Source organism: Orcinus orca, chromosome 7, assembly GCF_937001465.1.
Source record: "Orcinus orca chromosome 7, mOrcOrc1.1, whole genome shotgun sequence".
NCBI classification, from domain to species: domain Eukaryota; kingdom Metazoa; phylum Chordata; class Mammalia; order Artiodactyla; family Delphinidae; genus Orcinus; species Orcinus orca.
In genome coordinates this window covers 87523276-87538331 of record NC_064565.1, presented here as the reverse complement: position 1 = coordinate 87538331, position 15056 = coordinate 87523276, and the positions used below count along the sequence as shown (strand labels likewise).

The following is a 15056-nucleotide window of genomic DNA, read 5'->3' as shown; positions in this document are numbered from 1 at the left end:
CATGTGAGGAAGGTGGCTGTGTGCAAACCAAACAGCACCTTGAATTTGGACTTCCTAGCCTCCAGAATTCTGAGAAATAAATTCTTTTGATTTAAGTCACTCAATCTATGGTATTTTATATGGCAGTTCGAGTTGACTAATAAAGCTAACTATGTGGATAGTGACATAATTAGATAGTGCAGCTCTAGTAGTTTATATAAATATACCAGGCACTAGATATAAACAAAACTAGTTTGAGATTATGCTCACTTTTCACTTTTATTCTTTAAAGCACAATTGTAAACTGTTATGACAACCCTGCTCCTCCAAAATAAGACTTCCTCTTCCTAGCCTCAGAGCAAGTACTATAAAAGAGTGTTCAGTATCTTAACAAGGTACTAGGTTACAAAAGGTCATCAGACTGTCGCCAAGCATTATATATCAGGACTCTTGCCAAACTGTTTTCCTGCAAATAAACTTTTCTTATATATATATATATATATATATGAAAGTTTTCAACATTAGTATTCCAGTCATCTCTTGATAAATTCTACTTAATCAGAAATAAATAAGAAAATTAAATGAGTAGTCGTCTCAATCTTACTCCAATATTCTGCACAACTGCCTAATAGCATTCCTTACCAAAACATTTGATTAACAGTATTCCTTACTAAAACTTATGGTTAAAAGTAATCAACAGGGGGGCTTCCCTGGGGGCCCAGTGGTTGAGAGTCCACCTGCTGATGCAGGGGACACGGGTTTGTGCCCCGGTCCGGGAAGATCCCACATGCCGCAGAGCGGCTAGGTCCGTGAGCCACGGTCGCTGAGCCTGCATGTCCGGAGCCTGTGCTCCACAATGGGAGAGGCCACAACAGTGAGAGGCCCACGTACCGCAAAAAAAAAAAAAAAAAAAAAGTAATCAACAGGGCTTCCCTGGTGGTGCAGTGGTTAAAAATCAGCCTGCCAATGCAGGGGACACGGGTTTGAGCCCTGGTCCAGGAAGATCCCACATGTGCTGGAGCAACTAAGCCTGTGTGCCACAACTACTGAGCCTGCGCTCTAGAGCCTGGGAGCCACAACTAATGAGCCTGCATGCTGCAACTACTGAAGCCCGTGCACCTAGAGCCCGTGCTCCACAACAAGAGAAGCCACTGCAATAAGAAGCCTGCGCACCGCAACAGAGTAGCCCCCGCTGACCGCAACTAGAGAAAGCCTGTGCGCAGCAACGAAGACCCACTGCAGCCAAAAATAAATAAATTTTTTAAAAAGTAATTTAAAAAATAATAAGAAATAAATAAATAAGAAAAAAAGGAATCAACAGAATGAAAGATGGCAGGCAGAATTTCTGGAAATAAGGAGATCATAAAGTACTTAACTCAAAAAACTTGACCATAGTATATACTGAGCTGATATACAAAATTTGACCTTATCACTTCCTTGTTTGATTTTCATTTCCAAAATCCTTAAGATGATGTATAAGGACCCGTATGATCTACTAATTGCAAATCTTTCCAGCTTCATCCAGACAGCAACCATAGAGTACCATTCTCCTTCTCACCTTAGAATATTCATGCATTCTATTCCCTTTACCTAGACAGAATACCGCATTTACTCAACCTCTATTCATCTTAACATTTCTTCTTCAAAGAATCTCTCCCTATTCACCCCAGACTGGTAAGGCAGGGAACTCCTATCATATGCTCCACAGCATGCTATACTTTACACAATCTCCACAACTTCCTATTACTTGTATGTACCCGACTTACTCATCAAATTAGAAGCTCTAAATAAGAGCAGGGGCTGAGTTCTTGTTCACCACTGTGTCTTCAGCACATGGCATTATATCGAGCATTCGATATATATGTTTATTGAATATGTGAATGATTAATGTGTTTCCTTCCCCTATTTTTTGCCAAGGACAAGAAGTATTACTACAACAAATTTTTAAAAACTGAATAAAAGTAGGGCACACCAGCAAAATGAAACCCTATGTCCATGCAAAAGCAAGTATAATAACAGCTTTATTTATAATAGCCCCCAAATGGAAACTATCCAAGTGTCCATAAATTGGTGGATGGGTCAACAAAATGTAGTATGTCCACATAAATATTAATGAGCAGTAAAAGGAATAAGCTACTGACACAGGCAATAATGTGGATAAATCTCAATATCTTGTGTTGAGTGATAGACACTACACATGAGAACATACCATATGATTCTAGTTATATGAAATCCTAGAAAATAAAAGAAATCTAAAGTAGATTAGTGGTTGCCTGGTGCTAGGGGCAGAAGAAAAAAAAAAGACTACAAAAGAGAACAAGGAATCTCTGGGAGATGAAAATGTTCTGTGTGCTGCTGATTGTGGTGGAGGGCTTTCATAAGTATATACAATTATAAAAATTCATCAAATTATACAGTTTAAACACATACAGTTTATACCTCAACTAGGTCCATTTTCAAAAAGACAGGTACATAGTATAAAACTGAGCAGGAAAAGGACAACATAGTTCAGAACAATTTTTTATGCATGTTGTGAAATGGTATATACAAATGATTTCCTGAGTCACAGGATCTTATGCCTAATCTCGGCATCGCAAGTCCAGCACCGTGGAGGTGAAAGATGTCCAGCTACATCTAGAACGCCAGTGGAACATGTGGATCCCAGGGTTTGGCTCTGAAGAAATATGACCCTACAAAAAAGCTTGCACCGAGCTTCCCTGGTGGCGCAGTGGTTGAGAGTCTGCCTGCCGATGCAGGGGACACGGGTTCGTGCCCCGGTCCGGGAGGATCCCACATGCCGCGGAGCGGCTGGGCCCGTGAGCCATGGCCGCAGAGCCTGCGCGTCCGGAGCCTGTGCGCCGCTATGGAAGAGGCCACAACAGTGAGAGGCCCGCGTACCACAAAAAAAAAAAAAAAAAAAAAAAAAGCTTGCACCACAGAAGCTCTTAAAAGCTGGTTCTATGAATGAATATAAATTTGCCCTTAGTTTTGTTGGCAAGAATTTTTTTAAGACCTTCACTGACTATATCTAAACAATCCAAGAGTCACATAACATCCATTTTTCAGTAGCTGTAATATATTTATCTGTACTGGAAAAGTCTAAACGCCTTATCTTTACCCTGGAACAAAGTTCAGGGACTAGTTCTGGGTATGCTTGTGTGTTTGGCTTCTGTTTATCTAAGTGTCAAAATGAACTATCTAAAATAAACAACACAGGAACCTTGCAGTAATGGGGCAAATAACTGAATAACTGCAACAACAGTACCCTGTTCTTAGAACACAAATTTCTCGGGACAAACATAACTGGGATTTCAGAGTATCGCTACAAAGAGAGAATGTCTTAACCTAACAGAAATGTCCCTAAAAAATTTGGTGTAAACTCAGATTTCTAAATTCAATTATAAAAAATCAAGTAAGAAAGTTTCTTATTTTTCCAATTCTTTCAAAAATTAAATAATTATCTCTTAATTTATATATTTCTTTATCCAGATTACAACAGATTAAACTGTCATTCTGGGGAGCATTCCCATATGTCAAAGAGAGAGCAAAGTGGGAAGAAGATTACAGTCTTCATAAAGTGCCTCTTTAGGATGTTCCTGAATTTGATGCTATGTTGGGAGTCCCTGTAAATACCCTAGGACTCACAGGAGTCAGCACATCATCGTACTCATGGCTATAATTTACTACAGCAAAATAGTACAGAACCAAAATCAGCAAAGGGAAAAGCGATATGAGGTGATGTCCAGAGGAAACCAGGTACAAGCTTCCAAGGGTTTTCTCCCCATGTCAGAGGATGCTCTTAATTCCTCCAGCACTGAATTGTGAGAACACGTGTGAAATGCCTAACCAAGGAAGCTTGTTAGAGATTCAGTATCCAAAGTTTTTGTTGGGGTAACGTAGGCAGCCTCTTTCTAGCACACACAAAAATTCCAGACTCCTAGAAGAAAAGGAGGTGGTCGACATAAACCAAATTGTTTGTATAGTTTAAGCATAGTAAACCACTCTTATCAGTTATGAAATCGTGGGAACACTCCCAGAATCCAATTTTTCTCAGATGCCAGCCAAAGGCCAATCTTATAAGCAGATTTTTCTAAGGATAGCAACATTGTTTTGTTAACTCCTTTTCTGCATAGATGCCAAAGGAGAATGACAACCAAAGGCTGATTAAAATACACACAAACACTTTGAGCACTGGGTTGCAAGGCTGACCAGCTGTCTGAACAGACCAGGGCCTTGGACACCGTGTTGCCAGGTCGACCAGCTGTCCGACTGGACTTGGGCCTGGGTTGCCAGATCACTAACTCAAATGATGTCTTGCTTAAACATGGCTGAGGTGAACTATTATATAACATTAAAGGTAAATCATAGAATATCTCAGATTCTCTCTCTCTCTCTCTCTCTCTCTCTCTCTCTGCCAATCAAAAAACATGCAAGAAATAATAGCTTTATCATTATTGTAATTATTACCACTTTAATTAGCATCATTTATTAATGTTTCAATGTTGTAGCAGTGGTGGTGGCCAAAGGAAAAAAAAAAACACCCAAGTAAAGTTTCTCCATCCACAAAGAGTGTCCAATTGACTGAGGGGAAGAAAAAAAAACCCAAAAACCACCACATACAAATACACACATACTCAACAACAACAACTGTGGGCTGAACAAAATGTCTCAGGTAGTCCAAGTTCTCCCAAACAGCAGTGAGATACATTGTTCTCCCCGAATTCACAGCAACAGTAAACCACTGACTGACTAGCAATCAGTCATTAAAGAGTCAGTCAAATACTTATTAACCACCTGTTATATGCCAGGCACTGGAGATATGGTAGGAATAAGATACAGTATACTACAAAAGGAATAGACAGTGACTTTACCCTCAAGGTGTGTATATTCTACTGATGGAAATATAAAAGTCATAAAACTGCAAAACAAATAAATATATAAGAATTTTATAGGATGGCTTTGAATCACTCAGTTTTTCCTCCTATGGTGCATATAGTGGTCATTCTCAGTAGCTACTCTTTTAAGAGTAAATTTTAGAGTATCCTAAAAATATTCTTCAACTACATACTTTGCCACAGCTTTCCACAAGAGCAGCTTGATGTTTTACATAAATATTTTTAATGTGGATGCTCTTAAGCCCCCAAAATCCCTTTCAATTTTTATGCTAAGGAAATAAAGAACCAATATGTAAATATGTATAAGTGAACTTCCTGGAGCATTGTTTATAATAGTAAAAATTGGAAACAATCAGTTCTCTACTGATAAACATTTAGGTTATCAAAATCAGAGTATATACAAAAATAACAAAATAAATTAAAAATAAATAAATAAATGATAAAATACTACGCAGCCATAAAAAATCGTTTAGACTTCATCTGCTTACGTGGTGGGGGATGATAATATATTTTTTAATGGAAAATGGATAGACCTAGAGTCTGTCATACAGAGTGAAGTAAGTCAGAAAGAGACAAATACCGTATGCTAACACATATATATGGAATTTAAGAAAAAAAAAATGTCATGAAAAACCTAGGGGTGAAACAGGAATAAAGACACAGACTTACTAGAGAATGGACTTGAGGCTATGGGGAGGGGGAAGGGTAAACGGTGACAAAGCAATAAAGAGGCATGGACATGTATACACTACCAAACGTAAGGTAGATAGCTAGTGGGAAGCAGCCGCATAGCACAGGGAGATCAGCTCGGTGCTTTGTGACTGCCTGGAGGGGTGGGATAGGGAGGGTGGGAGGGAGGGTGACGCAAGCAGGAAGAGATATGGGAACATATGTATATATATAACTGATTCATTTTGTTGTGAAGCTGAAACTAACATACCATTGTAAAGCAATTATGCTCCAATAAAGATGTTTAAAAAAAAAAAAAAAGACCATATTAAACATGGTGACTATAAAAAATAAAATAAAAATTCAAAATAAATAAACAAGGGGGCTTCCCTGGTGGCGCAGTGGTTGAGAGTCCGCCTGCCGATGCAGGGGACACGGGTTCGTGCCCCGGTCCGGGAGGATCCCACATGCCGCGGAGCAGCTGGGCCCGTGAGCCATGGCCGCCGAGCCTGCGCGTCCGGAGCCTGTGCTCCGCAATGGGAGAGGCCACAACAGTGAGAGGCCCACGTACCACAAAAAATAAATAAATAAATAAATAAATAAATAAATAAATAAATAAATAAATAAATAAACAAGGATTATGATTTTACCAATAAACTGTGTCCTTTAAAAAAAACAGCGGGCTTCCCTGGTGGCGCAGTGGTTGAGAGTCCGTCTTGCGATGCAGGGGACACGGGTTCGTGCCCCGGCCCGGGAAGATCCCACATGCCGCGGAGCAGCTGGGCCCCTGAACCATGGCCGCTGAGCCTGCGCTTCCAGGGCCTGTGCTCCGCAACGGGAGAGGCCACAACAGTGAGAGGCCCGCGTACCGCAAAAAAAAACAAAAAAAACAAAAAAACAGTAAACATAATTCCATTTTTGTAAATTTGTGTGTGTGTGAGAGGAAGACAGAGAGACTCTGTGTGTGTGTGTGTGTGTGTGCGCGCGTGCACGTGTACGTGTGCATGTACGTAAAAAACTTCTGGAAGGATATATTCCAAAATATGGTGGGATTATGACTTAGTATTGGTAACATACTCTTTATTACATTAAACTAACAGGATATCAAAACTGAAGACCTAAAAGGCCCATTATTACGGTTTATAGGGAGACTATCAATTAGCTAAAATAGAAACAAAAAAAATTTTAATATAAAAATTATTGTGCATATTTAATTATGAATTTTCTCACCAGTATATTAATTTTCAAATTTAAAATTCTTTATAAAAATTATGTTTGTATATTTTAAAGAATACCTATAAAAAAAGGACAGAGAGGGGCTTCCCTGGTGGCTCAGTGGTTACGAATCTGCCTGCCAACACAGGGGACATGGTTTCCATCCCTGGTCCGGGAAGATCCCACATGCCATGGAGCAATTAAGCCTGTGCGCCACAACTACTGAGCCTGCACTTTAGAGCCCGCGAGCCACAACTACTGAGCCCACATGCCATAACTGCTGAAGCCCGCGCACCTAGAAACTGTGCTCCGCAACAAGAGAAGCCACTGCAATGAGAAGCCCACACACCGCAATGAAGAGTAGCCCCACTCGCCACAAGTAGAGAAAGACCTCGCGCAGCAAAGAGGACCCAATGCAGTCAAAAAATAAATTAAAGGAAAAAAAAAAAAACAGAGATAGTACCTTAAAGTATATGGTGATGGAATGCACCAAGGATGTCACTTATCTACTACTCTTTTAAAAATGTCTAATTCACTAAAAACGTTATTTTTGGTTTTTAAAAATTAAAAAGCCTAAGATATACTTCTAAATGGAGAGGTAATTATAGGGGTAAATATGGGTAAATAAAAGAGAACTGTTTGTTCCAAAGTTATATTGATCAAATTTCTACTGCTCTTTAAAACACACACACACACACACACACACACACACACACACAAAACAAAACACTGGCAACCTCCATAAAACCATTTCTACGCAAGAGTTTCACATATGAACAAACCAAGGTCTTCAAAATCATGACATATATAAACATAAACACACAAAAAAACAACACAGGAAAGAATGCAGAGCAAGTGGAACTCTAATACATTACTGGTGAAATGCAAAACAGTACAGCCACTTTGGAAAAGTTGAGCAGTTTACAGTGCTACACAGCAATTTCCCTCCTAGGTACTCCATGAAAAGAAAACGTACCAGTATTCAAGATGTTCATTCATATCAGCATTATTCACAACAGCTTAAAGAATACTACTCAACAATAAAAAGGAATGAACTACATACACATGTAACAACATCAGTAAATATAAAAAACATATATATATGAAATACTACAGACAAATACAAAAATGTCTAATCACTATTAAAGTCATTCATTTTTAAAGATGAAAAAGCGTAAGACATACTTCTAAATGAACAGTTAATTCTACATTAATTTAGTACACTAATTAATAAATTCATTTCACATATATTAAATACTAAAGATAAAATCAAAGAGACAGAAAACACATCAACAGTAACCTGTAGCAAGAGCTGAGAGCAGGAAGCAATGGTAAACAGTTAAGAGGGAAAATTTTGAGGATGTTGACATGTTACTGATTGTGGTGATGGTCACACAACCATATTCACTTTCCAAAACTTATCAAGCTGGGTACTTAAAAGAGGGAATTTTATTTTATGTAAATTAAACTTCAACAATACTACACACACACACACACAAACTGACAACTCAGACATAACTTATTATCCACTACTTGCCAAAGCAAACCCCACTAAAAACATCTCCAAAGTCTTAAGTAAAATATACATGCTACTGGGGTCAAATGTCATTATAATAAGTATATCTACAATAGCCACATGGATATGTAAGTATACGTATATCCATGCTCCCAGGTATCTAAGGATATAAATTCTTAAAAGCAAGCCCTAAGCTTTTACTGTAACCAGCTCTTCGTTCATATATATTCAATAAATATGAAATATATTCAATATATTTTTCATAATATGATCTATTCCAGAAAGAATAGAACAAACTAAATAGGGCAGAGAGAGTTTATTAGTTCTATAAAACATGGTGTTATGAAGAAAGCACTGAACTGGGAACCAAAAGAACAGGTTTTCCTAATGATATAATGGAACACAGAAGTTTTATTTTGTCAAAAAGGCAAAGAGAGGGACTTCCCTGGTGGCGCAGTGGACAAGACTCTGCGCTCCCAATGCAGGGGGCACGGGTTCGATCCCTGATCAGGGAACTAGATCCCACATGCATGCCACAACTAACGAGCCCACCTGCTGCAACTAAGACCCGGTACAACTAACTAAATAAATAACTAAACAAACAAATAAATAAATATTTTTTTAAAAAGGCAAAGAGGGCTTCCCTCGTGGCACAGTGGTTGAGAGTCCGCCTGTCGATGCAGGGGACGCGGGTTCGTGCCCCGGTCTGGGAGGATCCCACATGCCGCGGAGCGGCTGGGCCCCTGAGCCATGGCTGCTGGGCCTGCACATTCGGAGCCTGTGCTCCGCAGCGGGAGAGGCCACAGCAGTGAGAGCCCCGCATACCGCAAAAAAAAAAAAAAAAAAAAAGGCAAAGAGGCACAACTTTTACATTGTCAATCTATCAAGATTTTCTTTTCACTTTAATTTTCCATCAACTAAATACAGAAAAAGCCTTTTCCTTCCAGAGATAAGTGTTCAACTTCTTTTTTTTTTAATTTGCTTAAGTTCGTTTTTTTTTTCTTTTAAAGACTTTATTTTTAGGGCAGCTTTAGAGGTTGACAGCAAATTTGAGAGGAAGGTATAGAGATTTCCCATATGTCCTCTGCCCCCACACATGCATAGCCCCCCCATTATCAACATCCTCAAGCAGACTGGTGCATTTGTTACAACTGATGAACCTACAATGACACATCATAATCACCCGTTACCTTAAGGTTCACTCTTGGTGCTATATATTCTATGAGTTTGGACAGATGCATAATGACATGAATCCATCATTATAGTATCATATAGAGTGTTTCTACTGCCCTAAAATGTTGACTCCTATTTTATTCTATTTTCTCATTGCCTCACTTTTCTTACAAAATTATTTTTGTACTGTTTATCACTACAATCCATCTGTCATTTATTTGTACGTATGATATGAAGACTATGAATTAACTTTTACCCAAAGGCAAACTAATCCTTCCAACCCCATATATTAAATACATTTATCTTCACCAATAAAAAACAAAACAAAACACAAACAGGCAAACCTTCACCATCTAACCCCAAAGCAACATCGCAGGTCTTTCTATCTTATTTCTGTCACCAGTCAGGTTACAATGTTACTTGAAACAAATTACATAATTTCTCTAGGCTGCATTCTAAAAATCAAAACATATGTTAAATTAAGCCTTTCTTAAGGTCCCATCTAAGTCAACATCTAGGGTTATATAATTCTAAAAATTTCTTCACAAGCCTATGTGCCTAAAATCTTTATTTCAAAAATAAACTTTCCGGGCTTCCCTGGTGACGCAGTGGTTGGCAGTCCACCTGCCGATGCAGGAGACACAGGTTCGTGCCCCGGTCCGGGAAGATCCCACATGCCGCGGAGCGGCTGGGCCCGTGAGCCATGGCCACTGAGCCTGCGTGTCCAGAGCCTGTGCTCCGCAACGGAAGAGACAACAGTGAGAGGCCCACATACTGCAAATAAATAAATAAATAAACTTTCTAAGAAAAAAAAAAGACGACACTTTATCCCTATCCTTCAAATTCAAATTCACTGAGGAAAAACTCCCCTGAGAATTAATTAGCAAGATTTTAGGCAATAATCCACTTTTCTTATTTGAAAGATTAAAATTTTGCTGAGCAAAGTTAGATATTCTGAATGACAAAAACAGCAAAATCTAGATTGACAAAGGATATGAACAAAGAAGAATATTTTATTTCTTTTTTAAGGCAGTACAGTTCTCAATCAAGGGCAATTTTACTCCCCAGGGGACTTTTGGCAATGTTGGGAGGCAATTTTAGTTGTCACAACTGCAGGTGATGGTGCCACTGACATCTGCAGTAGAGGACAGGGGTCCTGCTAAAAATTTTACAATGCACATGTACTTCCCCACGCAAAAGAAATCATCCAGCACAAGATGTCAATAGTGCCAAGGCAGAAAAGCCCTGCTCTAAGGATATTACAATGCAATATATCTTCTGAGATAGTGAGCAGAGATATATCAATAATAGAATTATCCCCTATTTGGAAATACAAGTAAACACAAAGGCATATTCTTTCTTGCACCAATCTTAAAAAATCTTTTTATGTGACACATTCAGGGAATTACAATAGCATCCACTAGGATGGCTATAATGAAAACAACAAACAATAAGAAGTGTTGGCAAGGATGCATATAAATTGGAACCCTCATATATTGCTGATGGGACTATAAAATGCTGCAGCTGCTTTGAGAAACAATCTGGCAGAGCCTCAAAAGGTTAATCATAGAGTTGCCGTATGACCAAGGAATTACTCTCCTAGATATATACCCAAGAGAACTGAAAATATATATCCAGGGGCTTCCCTGGTGGCACAGCGGTTAAGAATCCACCTGCCAATGCAGGGGACACAGGTTCGAGCCCTGGTCCAAGAAGACCGCACATGCTGCGGAGCAACTAAGCTCGTGTGCCACAACTACTGAGCCTGCGAGCCACAATTACTGAGCCCGCATGCCACAACTACTGAAGTCCGTGCGCCTAGAGCCCGTGCTCTGCAACAAGAGAAGCCAGTGCAGTGAGAAGCCCGCACACCGCAATGCAGAGTAGCCCCCGCTCACCTCAACTAGAGAAAGCCTGTGCGCAGCAACGAAGACCCAACACAGCCCCCCCAAAAAAAACATAAAATAAATTAATTTTCAAAAGATATTTTTAAAAAGAAAACATATATCCACATAAAAACTTGTACACAGGGCTTCCCTGGTGGCGCAGTGGTTGGGAGTCCGCCTGCCGATGCTGGGGACGCGGGTTCGTGCCCCGGTCTGGGAGGATCCCACATGCCGCGGAGCGGCTGGGCCCGTGAGCCATGGCCGCTGGGCCTGCGCGTCCGGAGCCTGTGCTCCGCAGCAGGAGAGGCCACAACAGTGAGAGGCCCGTGTACCGCAAAAAAAAAAAAACTTGTACACAAATATTCATAGCAGCATTAGCCATAGGAAGAAAACTTGGAAACAACCCATATCTTTATCAATTGATGAATGGATAAATAAAATGTGATATAGCCATACAATGGAGTTTTGGATACTTTTTAAAAAATGAAGCAATCATATGCAATCTCAAAGTATCCTGAATACCCAAAACAATCCTGAGAAAGAAAAACAACGCTTGGAAGCCTAATGCCTCCTGATTACAAAAAACTACAAAGCTACAGTAATCAAAACAGTAGGATACCGGCATAAAGACAGACATATAGACCAATAGTACAGAAGACGGCACCCAGAAATAAACCCTTCCAAGACTACACAAAGGGGAGAAGAACAGCCTCTTTAACAAATGGTGCTGGGAAAACTGAATTGCCAAATGCAAAAGAAAGAAGTTGGACCCTTCCTTATCTTACATCACGTACAAAAAGTAACTCAAAATGGATTAAAGACCTAATCCTAAAACCTGAAACTATCCAAGTCCTAGAAGAAAACATAGGAGGAAAAACTCCATGACATTTAATTTGTCAGTGATTTTATGGATATGACACAAAAAGAATAGGCAACAAAAGCAAATATAGACAAATGGGATTCTGTCAAACTTTAAAACTTCTGCCCAGTAAAGGAAACCATGAAGAGTGAAAAGGCAACCTATGGAATGGGAGAAAATATTTGCAAATCATATATCTGATAAGGGATTATTATCCAGAATATGTGAAGAACTCCAACAACTCAATAACAACAAATCAAATAACCCAATTTAAAAATGGGAAAAATCTGAATAGAAATTTCTCCAAAGAAGATATATAAATGGCTAAGAAGAACTTTAAAAGATGCTCAACATCACTAATCATCAGAGAAATGCAAATTAAACCAACAAGATATCACCTCATACCCATTAGAATGCCCACTTAAGAAAAAAGAAAGAAAATAATAAGTGTTGGTATTTCCCCGGTGGTCCAGAGGCTAAGACTCTGCACTCCCAATGCAGGGGGCCCAGGTTCCACCCCTGGTCAGGGAACTAGATCCCACAGGCCTCAACTAAGAGTTTGCATGCCACAACTAAAGGTCCCAAGTGCTGCAACCAAATGTCCCACATGCCGCAACGAAGATCCCACACCGGCAATGAAGGTCCCGCATGCCGTAGCTAGGACCCAGCACAGCCAAATAAATAAATATTTTTTAAAAGCAAAGAAAATAACAAGTGTTACCAAGTATTTGGAGAAATTGGAACTCTTGGCTACGGTTAATGGTAATGTAAAATGGTGCAGCCACTATGGAAAACGGTATGGAGATTCCTCAACAAATTAAAAATAGAACTACCACATATGATCCACCAACCCCACATCTGGATATATATCCAAAAGAATTGAAAACAGAATCTCAGAGATATCTGCACACCAATTATATTAATCAGCTACAGCTGCAGTAACAAAATATTACAGACTGGGTAGCTTAAACAACAGAAACCTCTTTCTCATAGTTTTGAAGGCTGGAAGTACAAGCTGAAAGTGCCAGGTGATTTGGTTCTCTAGTGAAGTGTCTCTTCCTGGCTTGAGACAGCAATCTTCTCAGTACTATGTCTGCACATGGCAGAGAGAGTGGGGTGGGTATAAGAAGGAGGAGGAGTGGGGGCGGGGGCAGCGATAGGGAGGGCAAGCTCTGGTGTCTCCTCCTCTTCATATAAGGGCACCACCCTGTTGGACTATAAGATTAGGACCTAACTTTTATCACCTCCTCACCAGCCCTATCTCCAAATACAGTCATACTGGGAGTTAGGGCTTCAACATATGAATGGGGGGAGGGGGGAGACGGACAATTCAGCCTATACCACGCATGTTCATAACAGCCTAATTCGTAATTGTCAAGAGGTAGAAGCAACCTAAATGTTAATTGATAGATGAATGGATAAAGAAAATGTGGTATATACATACAATGGAATATTATTCATCCTTAAAAAAAAGAAGGAAATACTGTCATATACTATCACATGGATGAGCCTTGAGGACATTATGCTAAGAGGAATAGAGCAGACACAAAAAGACAAATGTATAATTACACTCAAATGAGTTATCTAAAGCAGTCAAACTCACAGAAATGGAAAGTAGAATAGTGGTTGTCAGGGGTTAGGAGGAGAGAAGGGGAGGTGTACTGTGGGTTTAGAGTTTCAGTTATGCAGGATAGAGCGGTTCTGGAGACCTGTTGCAAAACAATGTGCATTTGGTTGCACACTTGCAAAACTGGTGTGAGGGTGACTTTTATGTTATGATTTTTGCCACAATAAAAAGGAAAGGAAGGAAGGAGGGGAAAGGAAGGAGGGAGGGAGAAAGAAAAGGAAGAAAGAAAGGGAAAGGAAAGGAAGAAAGAAGTATTGATACATGCTATAAAATGAATGAACCATGAGGTCAGCCACAAAAAAACACAAATTATATAGTTCCATTTATATAAAATGTCCAGAACAGGTGAAGACAGACACAGAAAATAAATTGGTAGTTGCCTACAGCTGGGATAGGGAGGTGTGTGTAGAAGGTAAAAAGAGATTTAACTGCTAACAGGTACAGGGTTTCAGGTTGAGGGGAACCTATAATACATTTGAGCTGTAAAACCATGAATCGTTGAATTTTTAAAAAATTTTTATTTATTTATGGCTGCACTGGGTCTTCGTTGCCCAGCGCAGGCTTTCTCTAGTTGCGGCGAGCAGGGGCTACTCTTTGTTGTGGTGCACGGGCTTCTCACTGCAGTGGCTTCTCTTGTTGCGGAGCACAGGCTTTAGGCATGCAGGCTAAGTAGTTGTGGCTCCCGGGCTTTAGGGCGCAGGCTCTGTAGTTGTGGCACATGTGCTTAGCTGCTCCACAGCATGTGGGATCTTCCCGGACCAGGGCTCGAAGCCGTGTCCCCTGAATTGGCAGGTGGATTCTTAACCACTGAGCCACCAAGGAAGTCCCAGAATCATTGAAATTTGAAGAGGATAATAATGTTAAGGTTCACTTAGGGTAATTCCCTTTATTTATGAGAAGTTAACCCAGATAAATTATTTGACTTCCTCAAGAAAACATTTCCATTATCCTACTTTCAATATATTTTGTAATTTTTAAATGAACTAAATTAATGACTATTCTATAATCATCAAATAGCGTTTTTAAATTCAAAAAGATACTTATTGTAAATAACTCTCCTCCTGTCATCTGTGCTTTCCCTTCAACACAAAACAGAAAAAATGAAGAGAGAAAAGTTTTGAAAGACTAGTATTATGATTATTTTATCATGTGGAAAAATATATAAATATTACCCAATGCTTACTTAGCATCCTAAGAAATATACGACACCCTTTCATGATTAAAACACTCAACAAAC

General features: G+C 39.6%; 1 protein-coding gene across 1 annotated transcript in view; it reads right to left on the bottom strand.

Annotated features, from left to right (window-relative positions):
• The window catches only part of BMPR2 (bone morphogenetic protein receptor type 2), a 201893-nt gene that overhangs the window by 131201 nt on the left and 55636 nt on the right, over positions 1 to 15056 (bottom strand). The gene's annotated exons all lie outside the window — the stretch shown is intronic.